At 40.8% G+C, this 27,947-nt stretch overlaps 1 protein-coding gene and 1 long non-coding RNA gene across 2 annotated transcripts in view; one reads left to right on the top strand and one right to left on the bottom strand.

The window, feature by feature from the left end:
- The window catches only part of alpha-Man-IIb (alpha-Mannosidase class II b), a 176,558-nt gene extending 154,706 nt beyond the window's left edge, over positions 1–21,852 (bottom strand). The window contains exon 1 of the mRNA XM_043433123.1: positions 20,958–21,852. The gene's annotated coding sequence lies outside the window, so the exon portion shown is untranslated. The remainder of the gene's footprint in view (positions 1–20,957) is intronic.
- Positions 21,853–22,910: 1,058 nt separating this feature from the next.
- Positions 22,911–27,537, top strand: LOC122418949 (uncharacterized). The gene is made up of 5 exons (XR_006262777.1): positions 22,911–23,149; positions 24,820–25,250; positions 25,978–26,378; positions 26,456–26,613; positions 27,132–27,537. It is a non-coding gene; the product is annotated as an uncharacterized lncRNA (long non-coding RNA).
- The last annotated feature ends 410 nt before the right edge of the window (positions 27,538–27,947 follow it).

Genomic DNA, 27,947 nt, shown 5'->3' with positions numbered 1-27,947 from the left:
CACTATTCACATGTTTCTCTTTAGTGTGGTATTAGTAGCGCAGTAGAAAATGCATACAAGTCTGGGGAAGCGCAGCTCGCCCGCGAGCCACTCGTCCGTTCTTCCCTTTGTCGGTCTCTCACTCTCATTACGTAAGTGGCAACGTTATATATAGTACAAAAAGGTAGAGATATAACGACGAACAGTGGGATTATACGGCAGGATGCCGAGAGGCGCGACCGCCACACCGTGTACAATGCCCGAGTATCGTGTACGCGGAGACCATGGCCAAGAAACACTTACAGACTGCGGGGGGGGACATTCTCAAGATCCGGATCGGATGGTCTCTGGGCGCTGGCGCGGGCGGGCGGGCGCACGTTCTCGGACAAAGAACCGAGAGAAAAAAGCCCAAGAGCCGGATGAAAACTGCGCTTGGTTTGACCAAACAAAAGGGGAAAGAAATTACTATCGAAGTAGGCCAGGAATAAGAAAACTTTCGTGTTTTTCATGGACACTGAGTACGAGGGAGAAAAAAAAGAGTTGAGAAGATTGGATGATTCTGCTGCTCCACGGGAGGGGTCAGTGTCCCCGCTGCCTGCGCGAGTGCCTCGACTCCATCGCGTGATTTTCCCGTTCTCCTGAAAGACCCGCCGAGAAAGTGGTGCCCGTTGTTTGGAAAATAGGCAATGAGCGATTCCGACTTAACGTTTCGAGTGCCCGCGAACCAAGGCACAGACGTAAAAAGAAGAGGGAATAAAAAAGTTCTGCGGGACTGTAACTCGATCGGATTGCTCGCTGCTGAGCTCTCGCCGCGCGCGAGACACACGTATATAGAGAGAAATATATACACGCTCGATATTAGGGAGATTCCCGGCTCGCGCCTCTTCGTTTCGTTTCCAATCAACTTTGAGGCTGTACACGTAGCAGAGGAAGAAGTGCTTTCGTAGTTATAGCGAGAGGAGAGTGCGAGCGTAAAAGCGGCGAGTATCTGGTGATGCGCGAGGCCGCGCGGAGACGTACAAAAAATAATGGAAAGAGAAAAGAAGCGCGGAGGAAGAAGCCGAAGAAAGTAAGTGGCACGTCTCGTCGATCGCGTCCCTCGGATCAGTTATCGATTACGTTCTCGCTCCTTTCGCCCTTCCTTCGATCGATCTCCCTCGCGCTCTTCACACCGATACGACGCCACCGCCGCGCGCCCCGATGAAACGCGCTCCTCCGGCAGAAAGGTCTGGGAAAGGAGGAAAAAACGTTGCGCAAAAAGACTGAATGAAAGTGTCTAAAAAACGAAGTACTCGGGGCTCGGCGGCGCAAATAATGGGCGATCGGGGCTCCTCTTTCCGAGGAAAATAATAAAAACTATATGTTTAAATAAAAATGATAAATAAAGCGGTGCGGGGACGACACCGAGGAGAGCAAAACACACGCCCCGGTTTATTTAGCTGCGTCTCGCTTTTTCTCTCACTTCGCCGACTCGAGCGAAGGACTCTGACGAAGAGCAAGTGAGAAAGAGCCGTTGATTAAACGCATTGCTCTCGCTCGAACGCGATGAAGAAGTTGAAGGGACGAGTTTCCGTCGCCTTCGCCAGCGCGAGCTCGAGCAACGGGCCACGCGGGGGATCACCCAAAGAAATGGGAAAGCGAAAGGGAGAAGAAAAATGCTGGGAGAACAAGGGATAACCCACCTATATTTAAACAACAGCACGGGGATGAATTCGACGTCGCTTTTCGAGAGCTGCGAAAACGAACGAGACACGAAAAGATGGGGCCTCCCTCTTGCCCATGGGTGAATGGCGCGGCGAGGGCGAATATAGACGAAATATAAGGGTCCCGAGTGTGAGCACCGCCCGGCTGTGTAATTAAATCCTGCGGGCTGGAGAGCGAATGGATGGAGAGACACAGGGGAGGAGGGACCCGGGCACGGTGCGAAGGCGAAGAGGAGGACGAGGGAAACCCGCCAAAAGGCTTTTGCGAGAAAACGCCTCCGTGTATGCGGGACAGCTCGCCATCGTGCCTCTCTCGTTTGCCGAATTCGAATTAGGCGAAGGACAGAAAAGGAGGAAGAGCGAGAGAGAAGCCCTCGATCGAGATATCGAACTGGCTCGTGGACAATAGACGAACAACGAGGGAACGAAAGAAAGAGATGCGCTCATGGAGAGTGAACGTTTGAGGGAGAGAAAAGCGTTATCATTCGTAGCAGAGCAGCGCGAGACACTTTGGCACGGGGGCTACAATTTTTATCCATCGTCCGTTGAATAATCCTCTCACGTTGTTCACACGCCGTATAGATAGGCTGGGTCGCTTGTTTTTCGATCGATAGTTCAATGAATTTGTTCATGCGTTCAATCTCTCGTCCCTCAAATTTCAACGGGCCGCCCAACTGAGAGCCGGCTTATAATTCACATCGCGTATACGCACTCGCGTTCCTCCGCCCTGCCTTTTCTCACACTGTATTATTTTCCATTCATATTTGTTTGAATATTTGGTCAAACTCACTTTCAATTCTCAATCCATCTGCTGCGACACTCCGTTTCAATACACACGAATCAAACATATCCCGATTCGGGAAAACGAATTCGGGTGTCCTCGCGCGTACGCAAACGGAATGCGGAGACAAACTCGTGCATCTTTGGCAATGGATGGAAAACAATTTTTCATTATAAACCTAAAACCGTGCCTCAAAAGTGCTATGAAAAAGTTTCTCTCGACTGGCCCCCCTCAGCCCGCCTCCGTCGTCCCGAATAACGAACCCAGCGTTGCCGGGGTGCGCAGTGTGTCAAGTGTCTGCTCTTTGCACAGCCACAAAACACCGCGCATCTTATTTCTTTCCCTCGGTGTATATCTTTTTTGCAAACATCAATATGGAAGGCTTAAGAGATTTCGAAATCTTTCGTAAGAGTTCCTTAATCCTCGGGGCGCTACATGCAGCTTCCGCAGCAGCGGCAGACGGTTTAAGTACAACGAAGTTCAACAGTTCTCAAACGAATGAACGCATATTTCAAAGTGGAGGGGCTTTCACGTGTTATATCCTCGAAGTGAATTGCGAGCAATCAATCCTCGGAAGCAAGCGCTTTGCAATATTGAATTCCTCAAATTGAATCGGAATAATTTTTTCTCAAAACTTTTCAACTCATAAACGCTCATCAATTTTTGACTGAATTATTTTTTCGATAACAGTTCAATTGCCAAACTCTTTTCCTCTCTCCTCCCTCGTTTCAAAAGATTCAACTCGACTTTAAAAACCACGTTTTCTCGAATCGCTTCATTTCACTTCCTGCCACGAGTTTCCTCGAGCTGTCAAACAGTCGAAGCTTTCCCATGAAAACAGAAAAGACCAAAACCGTTAACCACACGTTTCAGAAACGTTTTCCCGCAAGTTTTTTAACGTTGAGGATATTCCCATAAGTATTCGAGACCCTTCGAATGTCCGTGGGACCGACAGAACCGTCGAGAACTCAGCATACGATCCGTGGAGTCTCAACATCGTGGAATAACCTGCGAGTACATTTTCACCAACTCTAAAACACGGAATAAGATACTGAGAAAGAAGCATTCGAAAATCGCAGCGGTTAGAGTGGAGAAACTTCATTTTTTGTAAGAACGCATGAATTACGATTGTTCAAGGTTGACGGGTGACGGCTACGTGATTTTTGCACCAATAACTACATTTTTCGAAAATTTCAAAAAACGAAACTTGCTTGAAAACAATAATTTTATTATTTTAGAAATATTATTGGTAAAGAACCAACATTTTTATACAATTTTATTATTAAAAAAACGTTTCAAGAGTTCATTTTGACTAGCGTGGTGCAGCAGCTGCCGCTGCTGTTGATGTCACGCTGTCACTTTTGTTTACAAATTTTATAGGTTATGAAGTGAGTTTACTGTCCAAAGTAATATTGCAGTGGAGGGAAATGAAAAAATGAACGATCAAAAAGTTTACCGGGATAAAAATCGTCGTTTTGTAAAAATTTACAAAAAAACGTGGCGAAGCTAACGAACGACAAATATGACCAAAAGGTCGAACTGACGTCACACGCGAACGTATATTGAATGCAGCGTTGTCAAACGTTACTCATCCATTTGTCGTGTAATCCGAATGATTTCTTATCAGATATTTTTTCATATTTCAGCCGATTTTCAATGGTAAGGTTTAAAAACTAAAATACTCATGTATTCTTGAATATCCACGAAATACAACGATCGATTTTTTTTGCGAAATTTTGAATATAACTAACGAAAAAATTCAATAACTTTTGATGTGTGTACGGCTTTCATATGCCGGAGTGACAAGTGTCAGAGAAAAGTCGATATTCAATGATTAATTTGCTGCTAAACTGCACGGTAACTAGCGTCGAAATTTTGCAAATCTATATCGAGTACGTGTTCATTTTTGCCTACCAAAAATATCATCGCGTAATCTTGGATAGCGAATATTCACACATCTACCTTAAATGAAATTTTGCAGATTTTTTGTTCATTTTTTGTCGACGATTGATTCTCTGAAGATTTCAAACCGTTGAAATTCTAGAATAAAATTCCCAGAAACCGGCTTTTCATGAATTCTTTTCGTCTTTTATTTCGTCATCTATTGAGATGAATTTTCAAAGTTTAAAAAACGTTTTATGGCTTCCCATTTGTTATGAAAAAAGGACAATGGGAAAAAAAATTCTTTCGACTATGAAATCTTTTCCGGATAACGGGAAACCTTTTAGATGTTCAATAACGTATGAGAATGATAGAAAGCGATGTTCGGCCGAAAAGCCGATTATAGAAATAGGAGGAAAAAACAGACAAAAAGGATAGTGAAGGACAACGGGGACAGGATCAGCCGCGAATATACGCTCGAAATCTCGATAACGAGGGACGATCGAGGACCCCACGGGAGAGAAATTGAAGCCAACTCGAGCGTTTTTCCTCGTTTTCTCTCCTCCTATTCCGAACATAAACATCCATTTTCATGGATATCTATATTTGTACACTTTTCCAAAAAAATTCAAAAAAGTAATCAAGCTTTTTGCCCGTCCAATTAACCTCATTAAACGATTCGAGCAGGAACACGACACGGTGAATAACCAAAAATTGTTGGAGCATAAAAAGCTGAGAAGAAACGACGAATGACAAGGATTGAGTCAAATTTTTATTGCATTTTTCTTGACCTACAATTGAAAATGCTTTCATGCATTTACAGAGACCAGAAATCATCGACGAAAATAAAGAATTTGAGCCACAAGACGACGCTGAAGTTTGCGACGTGTTCGAGTCCAGCGAAATGAACGAAAAAATATTAGTAAATTCACCAATTTTTGCAAACTACAAATTAGGCAGGTCCAACAAAATTGGAGAATTACTGGAATTTTCGGAATTTCTTTTTAAAACAAGTTTTGTTGGATTCTAACGCTGCAAATTTCAGCGTCATGCATCGAAAGCATTAAAAAATGAGTTTTTTTTAATATTCCGTTGAAAAACAGCCGCACTTTTTTGACAAGCAGATTTCTATGTACCTCGGGAAAGGAGATAATGATTTGATGTGTGGTCCTGAGAAATAACCCATAAATCCAAAAGCACCCAGCACTTTAAGGTGGAAATAGTTCGAGGTCCAATGTCCAATTAAAATTCAAATATCCTCTCTCGTGCGGTGAGAGGATTCTCACCCGAAGGGCTGCTTTTCATAAGAAAAATAAAAATGAAATAAGGAGGAAATAAGAAAGGAGGATGATTCGAGGGAAGAGCCGAGAGCTTCTCGCAATATGAATACATTAGCCGCACGTCTCTTTGAGATGGGAGAGTGAGAGCGCGGGGGCGAGAGATCGAAGAACAGAGGCTTTATTTGCATCTCTCGTCTCTTCCAGACGTGGAAACACGTAATGCCTTCTATTAAAATCATGTCGACGCATTTTAATACTAGCCTGCTGCTTAGGTACAAGCTTTCCTTCCTCTTCATTCGCGTCCTTTCAGCCGAGGGGGAAAGAAGACTGGAAAGGACTTTCTTCCCTTCCGGGCTAACCTGAATGAATGAATAACGGAGACGTTCATACGGTGCTTTTCATGACGTCGAAGTTCCCGTCTTTGGAATCGTTTGATATTTGATTCGCTCTCGGGGGGGTTGAAAAATTTTCATTTTATAGCGATTCAAGCGACTGGAATAAAAATCTTGATTTTTCTGTCTCAATAATTCTTTGAACATCTCGGTGCATGCGTGTATCCGAAATGAAATAAGATTGAAAATTTAGTGAATAATTGCTCCGAATTCCGGTTAACTGACGTACTCATTCTAGTGAACAAAAGTGTGAAATTCAACGAGACAATTATCTCGAGCGCTCATTCTTCGAAACCATCGTGATCCAAACGGAGATAAGGAAGTTGGCGAAATAAATGGAAACGGATGAAGGAAATGGGAGGCTCTAGAAGGGCGAGAAATAGAAGAAAACGAGGTTGAAAGGTGCGATTGAAACGTACTGAAGAACGCGCGTATAGAATTACAGAACTAATGGCAAGAAAATATTTATGCTTGATCCAGTACTTTGAGAAACGTAAGAATGAGTCAAACAGAGAGAAGCAGCAGTGTCGCAGGAAGACGAACAGAGGCAAAGAAAGAAGATTCTCTATGTCGAATGTCATTCGTCCTGGTCTTCTTTGATATTAAAAGTTCGCATTTGAAAAACGGAGTCACGGAGAACGAAAGAGATCCTATGTGAAAGAGGATCCCTACGCGAAACCAATTTATTCATTATTTTACAAGGAAAATAAAACAATAAAATATTCGTGAACGACAGGAGGAAAAATCGAAAATTTTCTTTATTAAATGTTCTCGAGTACAATGTCTGAAGAATATTCTCACGAAATTTCATAAAGATCGCCGCCCGGTGCGCGCGGTCGTCTGATACTCGAATCTTTAAACGCGATTATTTCAGAATCGTATTTTTTGAAAAATACCTCTGCGGTCGACACGATTACTAAAAAACTATTGATCCGATCCATACGAAATTTAAACCACTTATTTATTACAGCAATAGCTAGGGACTGGACGAAGGATTTCGTATTTTGTTGAAGAAAAAAATTTAGCAGCTCAAAAAATGATTTTTTGTCAAAACTGTCGCCATTTTTTTTTAATCAAAATTTTTACAAATCCTTCGTCCAGGCCCAAGCTATTATTTTAATAAATAAGCTGAAGTTTCGCCATTTTGATAAATTTTTTGACGAAAAAAATTGTACAAGTACACGAACATGTGTACTAATGAACATCGTTCACAGTTTTTCAACAAACATTTATTTTCTTGTCGAAAAAAAATCAAGAAAATCACGTTTATTCGTCGGCTGCAAGTCTATTCAGGGCCTTAAACGATGCAAATGTAAAAACAAGAATTTGGAAAAACGGGGACTACTGACATGTTCTCTCAATCAGATTTGTGTACAGAAACTACACGAACATTAGTCACTGACGATTCAGTACATTTGACAACTGAAATTCCCGCCTAATTGACGACGCTGAAGTTTGCAACGTTGGAGTCCAATGAAATGAACGAAAAAAAACATTTATAATTGACCATTTTTTTATTTCACGAAGCATTGGTGTAGGTTGAATTGCTACGAATTGCAAATTCGGCAGAGAACGAAATTGAAGAATTACTGGAATTATTGGAGAGTTTTTTTACATCATTTCGTTGGAGTCCAAAGTTGCAAACTTCAGCGTCATCCCAATTGCTGTTGAGCCTTCTGACAGAATTTCCACTCGCAATTTAGACGATTATGATAAAAAATTAAAAGTGAAAATACATTTGGACAAGCGTGCAACGTTTCATTAGAAAAATAAATGTAGTCGCGTGGTCGCATTCGGTGGGTCAAACGCTCGCGGTTACAATTTGAATGACATCGGGAGTCTGCATAGCTGCTGTCAACAACAGTGTAATGTAGTACGTGGTAAACGAACAGCGAACAAAGAGGCCGGATAAACGAGATAAGAGAGGCTAAATACACCGCCTCGAGGGTTGGTTCCGCGCAAAAGCTTTCTGTTTGTCCACGTGTGGCGCCGCGTTACGGTACTTCGTTCAATGTTTAGAGTCTACCGTCAGCGCCCTCGAGCGTAGGCGTCCCCGGACTACCGCGAGGAACAAACCTTTTTTGTGAGCTCAGTTTTTCTTGTCGATGTGTTTTTCCAAGCGTTCTGTGGCCGAGCTTAAACCGTGAGAATAAACTTTAAGTTTACCAGGCAAAAAAAAAGCGACCGAATCGTTACAATCGAGCCTCCACATTTTTCACTAAATTTACCAATTGTTTTGCACCTATTCAACCCCTTTCAACTCCTATCAAATTTGCTTGGGGCAAATACTAATTTACATGTTGTAACAGAGGTCTGTGGACTTTGGGCAACTGATTGTATAATGTGACCCATGCATGCGCCCGGCTGATGCACCGCGACGTGTATTATGATGTCCAGAATAACATTTATCTCGAGATTCTAATAATAGCGTTCTCGCGAGTTTACACGCTCTGTTATCGTTGCTCTCTCATTGACGAGCGTGTCGAAGCATTCGCGCGCACCGGATTCTGTCCGTGCTCATTCCCGTGAAGACAAAGTTGCTGGAAAAAAGTAAAACAGAATCAAATAAAGTGGAATAAAAGCAACGAAAAAGGCTTTATCCCAATTGGTCTCGTTCGAGTTCGACTGTGAAAGCGTACAAAGTGAGGAGAGCCCGCGCGACAGAATGAAACGCGCCGACCCGGTCGGACGAGTCTTTTGCACCGAGAGTCCATAAACGGCGAGACTTCAGGGTCATTGTCTTTGTAACTCGAGGCTGAATTGTATCTCAATAAGAGAGAGAGAGAGAGAGAACGAGAGAGCAGTTTGCGACGTTCGAAAAGGCACGGTTAAGCGCCACCGATTTTTTATTCTCTGCTCACAGTGAGCAACGTTAATACTTGATGAATCGATTTAGCGGACGAAGCTTCCGTGAAAACGGCTCCGCAATAGCAACTCGCAATGAATTTCATAACAGCATCAAGGAAATTCAACTCGAATTCTCCGTTCGCTCGATTCACAGAAATAAACGATGCACACGGCCGAATTCCCAAAGCATGCTTTTGTTATTTTATTTATTAATTTTCGTTTCATTCCCAAGGTTCGCGGCTATGCCGCTGCCGCTCCGACTCGCGAGTTTTCCAGCTCGCCAAGTGTATAATCCCTGTGTGTAGTCAGACACACAGGTAACAAGAGTTAAGGCTGGCTTTCGTGTACGGAACACACGAGAGCCAGGCAGGGATAAAGAGAGCGAACAGGCGCACCTCGAGTGGGTGCGCCTTTGCGTGTGAAATATTCAAGTATTCACGAGCAACAGACGAATCCTTTATGCAGAGACACTCGTATATAAATAAACCTTTTTTCTCAACATCCACCAACGCATACGTGCATGAATATTACGCAAGGATACTCTTTGTGCTGGTATCCTATGGGATATCCCATACGGATATTAAGTATTCTTTTGGTGTGTCTGTATATGAGAGGAAAAGTATAAATATGCATGTTATTTACATATTTATTTCATGGACAAAGTGTATTCAAATATCCGTAGCGCGAGCGATGGCTTCGCGAAGATATTGAAGAATATATCACGGGCAAAAAGCGTACGAGATGGAGCTGTGGAGTTCATGAGCTTTCGCATTATTAATTTTATGGCTTTTTTTACTTTTATTCAACAGCGTATCTCACTGAAGGAAAACACTCTCCGCGCGGAGTGATTTGTACGGGATTCCTTTTGTATCTTGGTCGTGCGAGATGACTCGATAAGAAACTTAAAGGGTAACAGAATTGATGTAACGCTGACGATATTGAAAGTGCGGATTTTTTTACTGGGTTTGACACGTGGAGAGGATTGCAATGACGAGGAAATACTCGAATCGATATTAAGGTAGATGATGCCCGTATGACCGTATTTTAAGGGTGTTTAAATTGGGTCGATTTTTACTTCCTAATTGAAGGTATTATCACTCGAAATTAATGTCAGAGTTATTACTTCGAAATTGTAAATACATTTTTTCAACTTATCTTTTGGCGAATGAAATTACAAGGCATTAATTGAACGGGGATTCATCACTGACCGAACCCCAAATTTCATTCGTCCCTGGCTAAAATACTAGTTTTTTATGTAAAAAATCGCTTTAGAAGGCAAAGGGAAAACACGAAGGGAAATTTATGAAGAAAAAAGTATTAATAAAAAGACAGAAGCCTGTGACAGCATTGGAACAAGCCAAGAAGAAACGAAATACCGAAATAAGTAAATGTGAGGTTATACGAGTGCTCGTTATCAATTTCGTTTAATCTTTAACGTAATAGCTCTTCATTATTGGTAAGAAAATCGTTTCGAATTTTTTCCCAGAGCTGCATTATATACTTCATTGTTATTGTGTAAGTTTTTCACAAACTTCGTAAGAAGCGTTCATTCGTTATCGAGATGAATGATTTTATATATTTTTATATATTTAAGCACGTTTATCTAAATAACGAATAAGACGAACCCTTCAAAATTTGATATGCGGATCAGTCGGCTATTCATTTAAACTTTGCGTAAATTAGAAGACTTTCTTAAGAAAATCGTTTCGTGTATGAACTACCTTGATTACTTGAAAAATGTGACGATTACCAAGATTTTCTTCCACCTACGGATTCGCATTTGCTCGTGCGCGTCAATGTTTTATTGGAAATTCGTTGGTATTCTCTGATGATGAAAAACGATACAGTTTACAGTGTGATCAAGAAAATATGCCCTTTTCATAAGAAACCTTCGAACGTACACTGAAGCCGCCTTAATAAAGAGCGAGGGATCGAGACAGAGCGATATTTATAACGGAATGCAATTCGACATATCGCGTTACGGTATATAGTGCACGGCGTTGAGGAACGCACCGTTTGCGTTATATAGCCGGTGTGCTTCTCTATCGATTCGTCGGTAGGAGCTATCAGCTTTCGTTGCTAGGCGATATTCTCTGGCGACGATATCCGTTAAACCTTTCGGCCTGATCGCGCGTTCAGAATCTCTTTCACCGTTATACGAGAAGCTCTTCGGTACTTTCGGAAGACTCTCGAGGAGATCCCGAGGCCCTGCGATTGTGCACGATTATCTCGTCTGCTCGAAGAATCTTTTAATGTTCCAAAATCTTAAGAATTTTTCTCCTCGCTCCTTCACTTTTCCTTCAATTTGAACAAGCGTCGTTTCATTCATTGCTGCGAGTAAAATAATCGCGTTTGTGCGTCTCGAGAGAAAGAGCATGTTTTGACGTGTAGCTTGATCAAAGCATCGAGTTGCCTCCTCAGATTGTCATTTCAAGTCGTAAACATCCTGATACAACCAGCGATTCAAAAGAAAACAACACCGCGCAGTGTCGTGTTAGAATAAACCCAACTAAAATCCGCTGGCACTGTGCTGCGGACGACACTTTTGAGTAGCGATGTGCATTGATCGCTGTCACACGCTCTTTATTGAGATATTTCGCCACACCCTACTTCCGATCTCCCCAGCTCGTGTCTTGACGTCCTTCACCACTTCGTTTCCCAACCCACAACGTTATTGGCACTGTTTCCTAAAAATTTGGAGTTAAGGAGTTTCGGTACAGGCGATACAATGTTGCCATGCTAAACCATGCTAAAAGCATAAAAAATTTCAAAAAGTTCAGAATTTTATAAAATTTGGTGAACATATTCTTTAGTGCCAAATTTGACAATACAAATTTTTTAAGATTTTTCTTCTACACAGTTATCGAGTAATTGATCACTAAAGTTCACGTGTATAAGCATAGCGTTTCCATATATATAGGTATACATTCCGGGCATAAGAAATCTGCTTTAATGCGTAATTACTCGATAACTAAGTAGAAGAAAATTTTGAAAAAATTTGTGTTTTCGCACTTGATGTTGAAGAACATTATCACCAAATTTGATCAATTTCTTAATATTTTGACTTTTGTACCGAAACTCCTTAAAGAAACTTAGAATCGATCATTTGTATTGTTCTTTGAAACTGAAACTTTTCAATGGATGAGGAAAAAATTTTTTCAATTTAAAAAAATGAAAAAGTTTGCAACGTTGCAGTCCAACGAAATTAACGAAAATGCCATTTGAAATTCACCATTTTTTTTATTCCACGAATCATTGGTGTAGACTGAAAAAATACAAATTGCAAATTAGGCAGGTAACACAATTTCAGAATTACTGGAATTATTGGAGAATCTTTTTTAAATTATTTCGTTCGACTCCAACGTTGCAAACTTCAGCGTCATGAAAAAATTTGCATAACTAGGACGCACTTATATATGAACAGGGAATGAATGTTTTTTTTTTTTTTTTATTATAAAAAAAACCCTTGGGAATACCCATAATGAGGGAGTATTCATCCCTAATCAGGAAATATTTTTTCACCAAAAAGTTGACTGCTGCGATGACTGCCAATTGCTTTCTCTCCCCCTCGCTCTCAAGAGCCCTCTTTCTCAGCAGCTCTGCACGCGGTACACGTGGTCACGTATGTTTTTCATACATACAGAGATATGGAATATATACATGAGCGAAAACGGGCACTTCGTCATCCGTGGAAATAAAAACCGGCTCTCGGGTTGAAAGATCGAGGGAGCAGGAGCGACGGAGCGAAAAAGAGAAGAGGTAGACTTCGCTATCGGCACAGCGGAATTTTTTATTCAGTGAAACATTTTTATACTACTAAATTCATCTTGCAGGTTGGCTTTTACCTTGAATCAGAGATGGGCAATTTTAGAGAGATATGAAATTATGTTAAATTCATTCATGTTAAAATTATGAAAAATCTTGAACTCGTTTACATTCTTATTTGCACACCGTATTTTTCTAAATTTAATCAACCAAATTCTGCAGCCGAAACAAGGCGAGAATGATGTAGGCGCAAAATTAGACTGTTGCTTAAATATTTTTATTTTTCAGACGCTCAACGTGACTCCAACGCACGCAGAATTTACTGTTTTGATAATTCAGGACGAGCCTTTCGGATTTTTAAGAATTTTTATATTTCTTTAGACAAGAAATAAGCGGTCACGTTTTTGTGTTTTTTTTATGCAGCTTTTTTCCAATGTTTCTCTGTTATTTGAATGTTGGACCTTAAGCTGTAAAATCTTGATCAAAAAAACTTCTCCAGTTGACGTCACTTTTTCATATTAAACAGTGCCATTGTTTAAGAAAGTTCACCTAAATCTAATGGAAATCGATAATTCCGACTTTAAGAGTTGAAATTTATAAACACCGTGCGCATTTATTCCCGAAATTATTACAGAATCTACCGTCAAGAAAACAATTAACGAAAATCCCATTTTTTTACCAACTTAAGGAGCCAAAAACGAGAATAAGAAAACGAAATGTTTTTAGATATCAACGATGTCTTGAGAAAGCCTTGTTACCGGTGAAAATCACTTGGGAATGAAAAAAGAAAAACACTTCATAATATTAAAAATTTATCAATCCCAGCAAATAAGTTACACATAGTTTGAATAATTGTGAGAATAAATTTTAATCGTTCCTTTCATCAAGAAAAGAGGAAAAAAGTTCAGTTGCGTTTTTGGATCACAAATAACGCATGATCTTCCTTAAAGTTATTAGATTGGAATGAAAATCATAGCGATTGCGAGGATGCAAGTGTTTCAGACGAAATAACGAGATGCGTTAAGAATTTTTTAATCCTAGGTGAGCGCACGTTATTTCAGAGAATTTATACCGATCTGCAGCCGTCAGGATTATAAGGATTATATAAAGCAGCGTCTGAATCGAAAGTTCGAGGTTTAAAACGTTGCGTGACGAGACGGCGCGCACGGTGAAGAAAAAACCTCAAGATATCGAATTCGCGATCTAAAATCGCATACGTATGTTCATGGCCGTTGAAGCAGCTGTGGAGTTCCAAGACACCGGCAAAAATCCAGTTTTGTGCATTCGTATTATCACGCATGAATTCGTCCAAGTTGGACTTTGGATGAGCGGAGCCCCAAGAACATGAAATTTTTATTAAATCATATCTTGACCACGTTCCTCGCCTCTCGATCATCCGAAATTCCACAAACCGTCTTTCCGTCAAATAAATCCCGGTGGAGAATGTTTATAAATATTAGCACGAAAGTGAAAGCTTCTTACAAAAGGTATTGCGATCGAAGAAACGATTTTAACTTATAACGAAATAAGCTCGCAGTGAGAGCGGGACGCAAAGAAAAATATTTCATTCGCTCAGAAGTCTTGTTCCAAGCCTGTTGCCCAACGACTTCTAAAGATGCGAGTGACGAACGACTGTGGCAGGTGGGCGAGAAGGAATGTCAACTTTTACGACAGGGAAGTATGAAAACAGTCGTACTCGTTCGTTTGGGCAGAAAGTGTTTTTTTTTGTAAGTTTGAAAAAGAAAACAAAATAGAAAATTTAAGTGAGAAAGATGAAATCATTCATAAAAGCAAACTTAACAAATAAGAAAAAGACGACGAAAAGCCTCAAGAGTCATCGAGCGATGGTATACGCAGCGCCAAGTGTCCAAAAATCAAACTAAAATCCGTTTCTTCCGGATGTCGTCGCGAATATAACGACTACGCGAATATAAAAAATATAAAAAATCGTGATTTAATTAACCGATTCCGGCGTGCTCCGTTTTCGTACACCAGAGATATTTCTCACCAACGAAATGAAGATATAAAAATACGCAGCAGTTTGCGTACGCCGTGACACCTTTTACGCCGGTCACAAAGATCATTTTGTCACAAATTGCACACACATTTGCCACAAGCGAAGAGACCAGAGCCGGATTCCCACCACTTCGCTGCCCATCACAAAATTTATTCGTCGCGATTTCAATAAAAATTTACTGAGAAATCGGATAAAATACACGCGAGGCGTCTGACGCGCGTGACAGTGATGACGCTGAAGTTTCCAACGTTGGAGTCCAACGAAATGATCGAAAAAAACTCTCCAATAATTCCAGTAATTCTCCTATTTTGTTCCCTGCCAAATTTGCAATTCGTAGTTTTTCAAGCTGCACCAACGATTCGTGAAATAAAAAATTGGTGAATTAAAAACGTTTTATTCGTTCATTTCGTTGGACTCCAACGTTGGAAACTTCAGCGTCGTGTGACAGTGAGCGTTTTTCTACATACTCAACTACAAGAGGCGCCACCATCGATTTTGAGTTGGTCACGTGAGCTCGACGACTTTTAACACACTTGGAAAAAAAATACACTGGCTTTGTAATAATTTGGGAGCAACGTTAATTAGTGCAATGGAGTGTGTCAACTTGGAACGTGAAATCAGGAAACCACGTCGCTCGCACACTCGAACGGACGGAGTGTGCACGGTTAGAAGCGTATTGACGCCGTGCCCGGGCGCCACTCTCCCTTAAACTTATCGGCGTTTGCAGCAATTCTGAATAAATTGGAAATTGTGGAGGCAAGTTTATTGGAAAGTAAAAAAGCGTTGCAGGACTTTAGTCCCCAGTTTTGGAGAGCAACTATCCTTTGAAGGATCGACGGGATTTTTCGCTCGAGCTGCTCTGCGAGCACGTTAATACACAACGAATGTTTGTATGCATATACGTACGAGCGTGTACACATAGCTGCGTAAGTTTGCTTTCCTCCTCCGAGGGCGCGCGGGCTCTCGAGAGAACCCAAGTTAATTGGATGACTGATTAATACAGCCCGTTTACTTTTGTCACGCGGTTTATTCCCTCGCTGCGATTCGGGTCACCAGTTTTTTCCAGCGAGCTCGCTCGAGCCAATAAAAAAAGGGGCGAAAAGCTAATCGAACGGACTCCGAATAATCAAGGTTTGTTGTTTTATTTAGCCGACCGCACTGGCGAGAACTCTCGATTTTCAGGTGCCGAAACAACGGAGATTAGTTGCTTCGTAATAATGCGAAGAGAAAGTGAAAATAATGCTTCATGAAAAATCTAATAAACCGAGAGAAAAAAACTTTGAGAGACATTGCAAAAGCGCTTTTTATCCTCCGAACGAAATCCTTCGAGCTCTCTCTCTCTCCGAGGCGAAAGAAACGCTCAATTCCGCGGAAAAACAGAGCGGCCTTAATACAGATATACACATTCATCGATTAACCAGTATCGTTACCGGTCGGACGGGCAAAATTCCAGTGTAACTAACCCCACGAGGGCATACCAAAACGGGTACGTACTGCACACTGCCCGAGGCGAAAGCGAGAACGATGTCTCAGGAGAGAATGTACACGAGGGGAAGGTAAAGCCGAAGGAATTGAGAGAGAGGAAGAAAAAGTGAGAGGGAGCCAAAGAAAAGAGCAGGAAGAAAGAAAAAGAGAGGAAAAGATAGACCGCATGAAGATCCGGAAGGAGAGGAAAGAAAAGGAAAGGAAACAATGAAAAAGTGCAAAGAAAGCAGAAGAGTGAGAGTAAGAAAAAGTGCATAAAACGAGAGACGAAGACGAAGGAAAAAAGGGTGAAGAAATAAGAAAGCAGAGAAAGGGAGGGTTGAATATTGAGACCAGAAGAGAATGAAAGCTCGCGAGGTGTTTTTACTTTATCGTCTCCTTCTTCGTCTCTCCTTTCTCCTGCTTCACTTCATCGCCTTACGAATATTTGTATATATTGCAATCACCATCAGGCTAATGTGAAATTAAATCTCGAGGTTGGATTAAAATATGATTGAGCCAAACTCCAGAGCAGCATCGTGCCAGCTGAATACTCTGGAAGTGATACTCTCGCGCGTCCTCCCGAGAACAATGAGCCTTCGAGACAAAGCCCCTAACGGAACCTTGCTGGAGAATAAATCCACAACAAATATCTCTTCCTCTGGATTATTATCCGGAAAAAAAGAGAGCCTGTAACTGTACGTGATACTCATTACGTCACCGAGTTTCCGCAAGATGCGCACGGGAACTTTATGATATTGATGCAAATACACTCCAACAGGATTAGCCAGAGTCAAGGTCGTTTAACGACACTCGCTGCTTCTTGTTCTATGACTCGCGTGTGCCGGCTCGGATCACGTTACTTCATTCACCTTTTTGTCTCAGGGACTTTGATGAATTCATTTCTACGTGGCCAGGAACTGGCGAGGCTTTGGCGGGAGGGTGATTTGCTACGTAAATTTCGGGACCTCATTATCATACATCGATTGTTCTGACGAGATCGAGGTGACGCACGCGCCAAGTGCGGGCTCATCGATCACTCTCGTTAATCGATTAGTCTTGATCCGGTCGTTCAGCGTGCTGACGTGCTCTTCGTCGTCGAAATATTCTCTTTTGGCACACATCGACGGAAAATTACGGGTTTTCGGCGTAAATATTGTGTTGAATCGATTCACGACGCTGAAGTTTGCAACGTTGGAGTTCAACGAAATGAACGAAAAAAAATATTTATAATTCATTATTTTTTTATTTCACGAATTATTGATGTGGCTTGAAATATGACGAATTGGAAATTCGGCAGGGAACAAAATTGGAGATTTACTGGAATTATTTGAGAGTTTTTTTAGACCATTTCGTTGGACTCCAACGTTGGAAACTTCAGCGTCATATCGATTCGGGACAGGTTCTACTTCAGATTTATATACTTTTCGGGATTCATTACCGCAGGATTACAAATATTTTTTGGGACTACATCTCGGGCACTTGTGAGCACGCTTCGGCCTCTTCTCACGTCGAACGTGCGTTCGACGACGAGGCGACCGGGTCACTTTTCACCGGGCTAATTTTCGGGCCGACTATTCATCGTCGGGACTTTCCTTCATTATGTTTTTTATTTTACACATTTTACACCGACCGGCATTGCGTCATTTATTTTTCCACCAACACCAGATCTTCACGCAACACTACGACACTTTCAGGTATTCCTTCGGCATGAGCGTACTTTTTGGTGGCACAAATCGGGGCACTCGAAATTTCGACTGATTCTTAACCTCTGAGAAGTCGCTGTTATATGGGAAAAGCTTCTGCTTCTGCCATTTTTCCAACTTCAATCTTTAATATCTCTTTTAAGGATTCGGTTACTCTTTATTTTTATCGTCGCTATGGATTCCTTGCATTTTTGCTTCCTCGTAGAGGAAGCTATGTGACGATGAAACATTTTTTTCCAGTTTTCAATGTCAAATGTGCTCAAAATGTCCCAAAACATCGAAAAATCTAGAAAAAATGTCCGGATGTGTATGCGTGTGTATGTTATGGCACTGCAAAATTAAAATACTCGCTAAATATGCAAACTCTAAACGCTAAATATGCAATTGCACAGATGTTAATCTATACAAGCTCTTCATTCTCTGATAATTTTGTCAGAATTTGTAAAAAATTACGAATCCTACGACGTTTTGAAATTTTCATAAAAAAAAGTGTCGACGCTCTAACTTTTGAAAATTTTAAGATTTATTAATAATTTTTTTTTATAAATAGACTATCACAATGAGAAGGTTGGTATTGAATTTGGGGAATATCGGTTGAGCGGTTTAAATTTTATGATTTTTTTAATTTTACGGCAATATGAGTTTTTCAAAAACATAAATAAATAACATAAATAACAATTCATAATCCCTTGAATCTTACTGATCGTCACCAATTCATTCTAACCGTTGAGCTGTTATCTGATAAATGTGGTGGAAAATAAAATTCCGTAAACTGTGAAAACGACACTGCATTCGATGGGAGTCGAATTTCGTCGCTATAATCTCATCAAAATCGAAAAAAAAGACTTTTACGGTTGTAATAGAATTCGAGGGATCGAGTAATTCGATGATTCTAATTATAAGTGAAAAATCAGTTTTTCAATTTACGTCAAATTGGCAAAAAAAACGCTTTTTTTCATTTATATAATACCCACTTATGAATCACATCCGACTTGTTTTTTCCTCGTCTCTTGCCTATTATTTATTGAGTCGTGAATGCTTACTTGATTGAATACACGAGTGTGGATTTTGTCTGCGATATACCGATCGAACGTGAGCAAAGAGAACCGGAATTAGAAAAAAGATAAAAAAGGTTGATAGAGATTGCATGATTGCTTGAGTCTCTTTCCACAAATGAGCCAATTTCGAAAGCGTATATATACGAACAATTATGAGCTTCGTGTACTATTATTGTAATTGTGCGGCGTTCAGTGTTCGCACGAATGAACAATATAAAAATATCTGCGTACATACAGAAACAATTCTCCGAGTGGAAACGTCGGGTAGTTAAAGAAAGAAAAAGATAACACAAAACAAAAAAAAAACGATGTAAAAATCAATCTGCCACAATTCGTCGAGGGAACTCTCAAACGAGTATTTTATTTTGTCTGTGGAAAAAACCGAGTTCTCAGGCACGCTGCAGCGATCCGTTGTGTCGATGATGCCGTAAAATATAAAATCGTGGAGCGAATGTTCTTCGAGGAGGGGAGAACAAACGTTGGGGCTTATGTCATTGGAATACAGACAAATATTTTCTCTGTTTTTACCAAATCATTTTGTTCGCTCGAACTCTTTTGAATTATCCATTTTTTATGGGATTAAATTTTTTCGAGAGTTTGAAAACTGCGCGGTTGATTCCAACTCGAAAAATTATTCGTTGAGACTCGTCAAATATTTTCCATGTCTTGAGTATTTTTTTTTTTCTTCGAACGAACTATTCCATCGAAAAATACTTGGAAATGAAACACTCGAAAGTTCGACGATGTCTCAGCATGGATTACTTTCAACTTGGCAAGAGTTTATAAACTCCAGGGGTCGTTCAGACCTCATGTATTCTTTATGTGGCTGCAGGCAAATGTACACTTCGAAGGTTAATCATGTTTGTTTTTACGGCGTTGCATTAGCTAGCGAGGCAGAACGTTGGGAAGGTTTTTATTTCTACTTTAATTTTCTTCAATTTTTTAAAACTCTGTAAAAACGTAATTCGCATATTTAATTGTTGCTGAAACTCGCATCATTGTGGAACCGAACGAAATACGTTGATTTTTACTGACACTCGAACTTTTTCTCGCGATTTTAATTCAGGAAATTTTTCCCATTATTATTTTGTTGTTGGTTTTTTCCGGCCCATTTCGAATGAATGAACTTTTATAAAAAGTTCGCCCGCTTTATTCGCCGTGAAAACATCAATTTTCACGAGTGAAATAATGTTTGTTGTTTTCCAGCTTTTTAAACTTCAATCGCCTCGAGGGTAAAAAACGCAGGTGAAAAAAATCGTGACAGACAGCTGAGGAATCAGGAACGTTTTCCATGCAGAAATTATATTAAAGTCTTAATATATAAAAAAATATTCGACTGGACAGTCCTGATGTGGAAATAAATTGAAACAATCGATCAAATTCCTTCGCGAAATGAAAATCGACTGTTTACTTTCCCTCGCTCTGTCTCTTTCGCTTTTTCGCTCTCCCTTTGTCTCTGTAAGAGGGACGAAAGAAAGGGGGAAAAAAAAGTTAATTAATTCTCGAGTTGATTTGACTAACGCCGTGCAAGAGAGCTTCCCTCCCACGAACAGTGGAAGATGATTAACTTCGTTACACGTCCGTTTGTTCGACTCTGATGAATTCTATTCTCATTTACGTCCGATGAATTTTTTTGTACTCTCTTTGCCTCTCCGACTTTTATTTTTCGCTCTTTTCCACGATTCTTTCCATCCTTTCTCGATTTAGTTTCATTCGCACTGACCAAAGTCGTTTTACCATCGCTCTTTTATATTCAGTGTTCCTCATTATATCGAAACTTTTATTGTTTCAGCACCAAAGAAGAATTTGTTGAATATCGACCTGTCATTTTCTAACCTCTCGTAATCGTGAGTATGCCCACGAAATGTGCCACAAAACGGAATTGCTCATCGTTTCAGTATAAAAACCAGAATTTTCAAAACACTGTCAAAATTCTCGTATCCACGCGAGACAATACTAATAATAAAACAAGGATAAAAAACTAAGGCTTTGACCAATTTTCGTAGAAATAAAACAGAAAATTTTTTCACCATATTTATGATATCGTGCATGCATATCAGCGGAAAAAAGTGTAAATAACTCACCACAGTGCACAGGACAATGGTCTCTTGCTCCCTTAAAATATCGTCGGTAAAGAATAACTTTCACGACCAGTTCACTTCGCTTATCACATGTACTGATGATAAGACTCTGCTTTTTCTCAAATTTATACACACGAATATGAAATGCGGAAGGACGTGGTCGCGTCTGTCCGTACGGAATTTAGAACGGCATTTGACGCTCGATAACAAACATTGGTGATTGGCTGTCGAAGGACGAGAGCATCCGGACGTTCCAATCAGCATCACAGTCACATTTGAGCACCACGCGTTCGAGAACCACGTTGTCAATGGTAAACACTAAATTTGGCGGGATTCAGTATGCAGCAGCATCGCAGTCGTGTAAACATTTAAACGCGAACGATCTCGTCGTCGGCTATTCGAAACGCGAAACGCGAGCATTCGTTTCAAGCATTCGTATTTTTCGACTGGAGTCGTAGAAATTCGACAATAATCGAAAACAGTGAAGGCGAACGGGACGCGAAACACTCGGAAAGACCGCACGATTTTTTGCACTACGGAAGAAACGCTACGCGTGAAATTTAGATTTTTATGTAATCTTGGTGTATCTGTGCATCGATATGATTGAGAGTTGATCGTGCTTTGAGTTGGTAATTCCTCGGCTCTCAATTGGAAAACTATCCTCGAGCGTTTCCTACGTCGCGTATCTCGTTCGTAGCTCAGTTCGCGCACACATAACACGTGAAAATCCACAGACACGAGCGTCAAAGGAATAAGATACGCGCAGGCGCAAGCGCGAAAAAAATCCTCAACACAACATCCGCAATCCCGCGGAAGGACTGTCTCGTTCGTGAGCGCGTTCCTCCGACGTTCCGACAAGTCCTCGACCGTCCCTCCCCACCCGGCGCCATCCAGTGCATACAAGAAGGGCGCTCACCGCACGAACATAAACAAATGAACACCACGTACACCGCGAACAGAGTGTGCGTGTAACGGCTAAGAGTGGGACAGGTGTAGAGCGGCCAAAGGCGCGATACGTTTGAGCGACGATGCACAACTCACTGTACGATTTACAAAAAAGAAATAAACACCGCGAGGGCGAGTGTGCTAAACGAGGAAAAGAGGCAAACGAACGATCTCTATGTGTACAAGAAATTCATGAAAAAAACCGGGGAAAAAGGACGAGCTCAACTTTTTTAGTGAATAAATTTAATGAAAAACATTTGAACAACCTTTAAGGCAAGCAAAAATTGCGAGGCAGTGTAGAAATTGTGCGATCGCGTCAGTCGGGATATTACGTGGTTAAGGAAAAATAATGAAAGAGCAAAAGAACACTTTGAACGTTGAGAATATTAGACACGAAAGAAAATAGTAGCGGAAATTAGTGTTTTGTGTTCATAAAAGTAAAAATTTATAACCATCTAAAAGCTTTTCGTTTCACTCAAAAACTGAACATAAAAATGGCGGAAAAATAACGCGGTAGAGACGCCGTGTGATGCACGCTTTCGGGGATGGAAAATTCGGGATGTAGATACAGCAAGCTTTTCTCTATATATGCACACGAAAATGAAAATGAATGTACAAATGGGAAGAAAAAACGTTTCAGATTGAAATAGTGTTGGGACCAAAAAATACTTCAGCGAAAGATGCATGTGCAATCGACAACGATACATGCGTGCGAATGAGCCTAATTTTTTTACTTTTGCTAGCAAGTCAGATTAGTTCTTCGCGTCGCCGCTAGGGGCACTTAAGTCTGAGCCCCAAATACACGTTAAACGAAATGAAAAATGGAGATCGTTCTAGAAGCGGGTGAGGTTAGGAAGGCATGTATAAAGAGTTGCCGAATTAAATAAAATCTTTCGAGCACACGTTCACGTTGTCCCATTTCTAATTGTCAATTGATTCGTTTCAACCCCGTCAAGCAAGAATACTTGGAATCTATTGAACCTGAGCAAAAAATCACTATTTTCACGTGCAATCCGTCACATCAGTACTCTTCGAAAAACGTTTTTACAGTTTGTTGCTAGTTTTTTTTTCTAATACTTGTTTGGAATACGAAGATTGTACGATCGAGAAATGTTCGTTCTCGATTCCCCCGTTTTTGAATCTATTTTTCAGCGCACGATGCTTCAAAATTACACGGGAAATGACTCCAGTCTCCTTGGCGCAGTTTCAACTCGATCTGCAGTGTCGGCATTAAGAAACCAATAAAGGAGGTGAGTAAAAAGGTTATGTTGTCGAAATGATTTTTTTTTATATACTAGAAATTGGTATTTTCGAGTCCATTCAATGAATTATCAAAAGTCTGCATCAAAAGACAGTTCGAAGATTGGCACAGTAAACGTAATCGTGCAACCCGGAAAATGATACAGAAAATTCATGCACATACGCGGTAGTGCTCGCCAGCAAAATATTCGCCGAGATGAATATTTCGTTGGAACCTGATAACGAAGAAAAAAAACGAATAAAGAAATGGAAGGTCATGCTGAGGTCGATTCGCCATGAAATGACTTGTGCATTAGTCCTCGAGGCTTCCCCTCGACCTTGGTAGGATTATCCCTCTCTCCTTTCGCGTATATACTCGCGGAGAGGGTTTTTTTGATTCTCTACAAAGAGGGACACGGCCAGAGGAGAGAAAAGGGTCGGGCGGAGAGCGCATCGTTCCGAGCGACTTCGTTGTGTATACACACAGCGAGTGCGCATTGAGTCTGCGCATTTCGTGGCTATAAAAATACAGTCCGATTCAAAACTCTAATTTACTCATTACCAAATCGAGTGCCATTTTTCTCTATCTGTCAATGACACGTCCTACGTGTGACACCTTCGATAACCTTTGACTGTGAACTGCTCCACAGTTTTCCGCACATTTTTATCAGAGGTAAATTAAAATGATTTTCCATCGAGCACGAACTTTACGCCAACTCATGTGTAGTGAAATCGCGACACGTTCCCTGTCGATCGAACGGTAAAAAAAACCTCAAAACTCTCGATTTTTTTATACTCACAATTTAAGGCAGTAAAAAAATGTGTGGAACGTAAATAAACGAATTAACATTCTATTTTTGGGCAGAAAAATATTTTCTATAAATTCGTCAAGCCGAAAAAAAGTTTCGATTTAACCCTTAGTGTGCATCTGGGGTCAGGTTGACCCCAACATTTTTTTATCACATGAACAGCATCTACAGATGAGCATCTCATAAGTAAAACCCCCGATATTAAGAAACCGTTATCTTCTCTCTAAAAGTAGGGAGCATAGCCAACTTCATACTCCAAAATAAATACACTTTTTGGAACGGTTGCAAAGTGGACCATTTTTCCCTTAAAGCATGGACCCTTGTCTGTAAAACTGTGTAAGGATTTTTTTCAAAACTCAAAATTTAATTTTTTACGAGAGATTTAACCGAAAAAGTGCTTTTTACGCGCACCATCAACTTTGAGCACGTTTTTGAGCAATGAAAAAAGATTTTTATGAAAATCCGACTTTGCAGCCTCAAAGTTGGATAAATTCACTGCAAAAAGTGACTAAACCTTTTATTCCGAAAAGCGCATAGTTACCGAGATATTCGATGTGAAAAATGACCTGGGCTCAAAGTGACCCCATGTGCACGAAGTGTCTCGCTGTGGAGGTGTGCCAAGGATTAAAATGCTCTGGTAAAGAATAGTTTTGAGGATCGAATCGCGCCTCTGTGTCCAGTCTGTTGAAAATTCAAAAAATTGTCGTTCGAAGTCAACGAAAATGTGTCACCATGAAAATCGTCAAATTTCGTGGTCCCAATCTTCGAACGTAAAGAAGACGAGAGTCGTCCCAAAAGCACTGAGTGAGAGAGCAAACCGTTAAGGAGTAGCACGCGAAAACAGCGAAAATACAAAAAATTCTTTGTTTCAGGAGCAGTCGCACAATAACTTTGAAAATTGGCTGAGAGCATTGGATTCGAGCTGATCAACTGAAGGATTAATTAGTTGCGAGGAAGGAATACACTCAGCATGTCGGTGCGGACAGCAAAACCCAATTTCCGGAAAGTTCGCAGCGTTGTATACTTTCGTCACGTGGTCTACTCCTCGTCATTTGGTTGAAAATGGGAGAAACCGCGATAATTTCCCTGTCGCATTAGCACGGAAGACAGTTCCTCAAAGTTGGTCCATCCAATTAGTTCGGATAATTCAGAGTGAGTCTGCAAGGGAGAGAGAGAGAGGTTGAGTGGCTTGTAGCAAAGAAGCTCGTTCTCCGTCCTCTTCTCAAGTTGATAAACCGAGCCATGCAGTGTTCAATTAGCCTCTGGCCAGCAATTGGCTTAGCAAGAGTCTCGTGTTTACTTGGTGAGTATACGTATATGCATTGTCGCGGCAGAGCCACTGAAAACGCGTATACCGAGTTTCAGCAGACGGAGGGATTTTCGTCGATCTGTTTACTTGATCCGGCAGGAACCTTTCTGCGGTAAATTTTACCAAGCGTGTATAATCCTCCGTGTCTTTCATTCCGTCCAAGATAACGCGGAGATTCTCTCGGTAAAACGAGATCCTCGAGTGCTGCTCGGTCGGTAAAGGAAAACCATCCCATTTCCTTGCTCAAATGTGGGGCGGAGCACCTCGAGCTCAAAATAACATCGTTATCTTGATCCTTTCAAAATATATAGTGCGGAGGCTGAAGTTTTTTTAAAAACAGAATTTCAAGTATCATTTCAATAATGTATCAAGAGGAATAGCTTTTTACGGTTGCTCGCTCTCGAATCTTGGCTAAGAAATTTGTCATTCAAGGAAATAAATTTTCTCAGTTCTTAGCGGGTGGCTGTACTTTTTTTGTTTCCATTTTACATTATTAATTTTGATACTCGTTGGAAGACTTTGCTTACACATGGAATTTGATATGGAGGGATATGATTAAGAGGAAAAAGCAAAATGAAATCCCTCGACAATGTTGGTATTTTTGTTGAGATAACTGTGATTTAATAATTCACTTTTCGTTAGCGATCTCTCGTTAAATTGTACGTTTTTATGAATACCGTTCTGGGCGACTAATAAATTACGTTTTCTTTGCTCGTTTCAGTGAGGATTGTCTGGCGCAGGGTGAGCCTGAAAAACCCTTGAAAATGTCAATAAAAGGTAAAACTTTTGTACCGAGAAGGAAGAGCGAGTAAGAAAAGTCGATAAAACGTTTGTGTTTGGGCCGATATTAATTTGCCTGGAACAAAGGTCGTTGAGCGAAATGGCGGGAAGAGCTTTTCGTTCGCCACAAACCAATTTTATTCCATCGTCAAACGACAAGTTTCGAAGCAATCGGCGGGCCACGCGGTACGTGCCTCTCGGAAACGAGGAGAATGAAAACTGAGGAAGAAAGAAAAACGAGAAGGAACGGCACAGGAGGAGGGGGAGAAAAAGGTGCGGAAAGAGGATGTGCCTGGGTATGCTATGTCAGCTCAGCATGGAATAAGGCGATGGAGGAAGAAGGTATTAAGACCAGATTGAAAATTGAATTATTAACGAGCTTTTTGATGCTTGGCATATCAATCATATGAAAATATCAGAATTTTTTCCCACAGCATATAAAAAACATAATTCGCGTCTGGAAATACGATTGGTCGTCCCCCAACACTCGACGTTCTCCAACTATAAATATCTACATTACGAAATTCTACTCACTCCTTCTATTATTCGTCGTTTCACCGCACTTGACATTCCCTCGGTAAAGTATAGATATCGACATGCATAGAAGTATACGGGGCAATCCGAAGCAGAGAAGAATACAGATGAACTTAAAAAACGTCACTCACGCTTATTAGAAACTGATGGATAATGAAAGAAAAAAGTAATGAAGCGTAGAGGAGCTTCCGGAATCCCAGCTCATTTTTCGATCGTTAAACTCGATAAAAATCCAATGTTTTCGTAGCTAACTCGGTTTGCCTCGGTCCTGTTAACAAAAACGAGTCTATATTTACATCCTGAAGCCCTCAAACTTTTCTATTCTCTTTATTTCCATAATCTCTTCGTGTTTCAGTCTCTTTTGAAGCGTCAAAACATATTTCAACTTCAAATAAGACAATCGATGTATTTCACTCCAAATTGAATGGGGAATATCTTCGAAAGTGCGGATTCGTGACAATTAAGATTAGAGAAAAAATGGCCGGATTTACACGCGTATTACGTTTCGTTTTAGCCTCGTTTTTTTCTTTTCTCTTATTTTATCTGTTATTTCGTTTGCAGGAGGGAGAGAGCGCTGTGTCGCGGAAAATACTGCGTTACCGTATAGCTTGAAAATGAAAATGTAGCACGGCGTGCTTCTCTCGCTCGTTCCAATAACTCGCGAAGGAAAACGCGAGGGAACGAACAGCCTGGGCTCGACTTCTCTCACAGCATCCCTGAAGTGACAGATGCGCGCCTTCCGTGCTGCAGACCCGTCGTACGTGCTGTCACGAACGGCGTTACTTTACAGGCGTTCTCTTACAATATACGTATGTACAGACACATTATGGATTTGACTTATTCGCAAGCGCTCGGAGCAACCTCGTGTCGTGTAAGACGTGGTAATACGCGGCTTACTCTTGTTCTATCTCGATCATTCCACGTCTCAGGCATCGTAAAATATACTGAAATTTTACCTGATTTCATATTTGCCAATGTTTTTCGTCGATCTTAGAATAAATTGTGTGAAAAATCGATTTTTTTTGGACGCTTGCACTCGGTGAAAAATTAATTTTCAGCGAAATTGCTCTCACGAGCAATCTGCTTCGCGGAACCATTCAAATTCAATTTCGTTTGAACGTAGAACTAATGAAGAGTTTTTTTCATTTGAATGTCGATCACACTCGAATCTTTTTTTCCCGAACACACTTCCATGGACTCTTTTTTAAAATGCGTTTTAGCAGGAAAATTTCAATTGTTTAGCATTTTCGTGTTTCGTTTTGGAGGTACTCGAACAGACGCAAATATCGAGAGAATTTTTTTCGACACTGTTTGACCGATTATAAAAAAAGTTCTGTCAGAGAACCTTTGCCATCGTCATGCGAACACTGATCCGTT

Source organism: Venturia canescens, chromosome 1 (genome assembly GCF_019457755.1).
Source record: "Venturia canescens isolate UGA chromosome 1, ASM1945775v1, whole genome shotgun sequence".
Lineage (NCBI taxonomy): Eukaryota > Metazoa > Arthropoda > Insecta > Hymenoptera > Ichneumonidae > Venturia > Venturia canescens.
The sequence above is the reverse complement of the archived record's forward strand: the minus strand, read 5'-3'. Positions and strand labels throughout refer to the sequence as shown.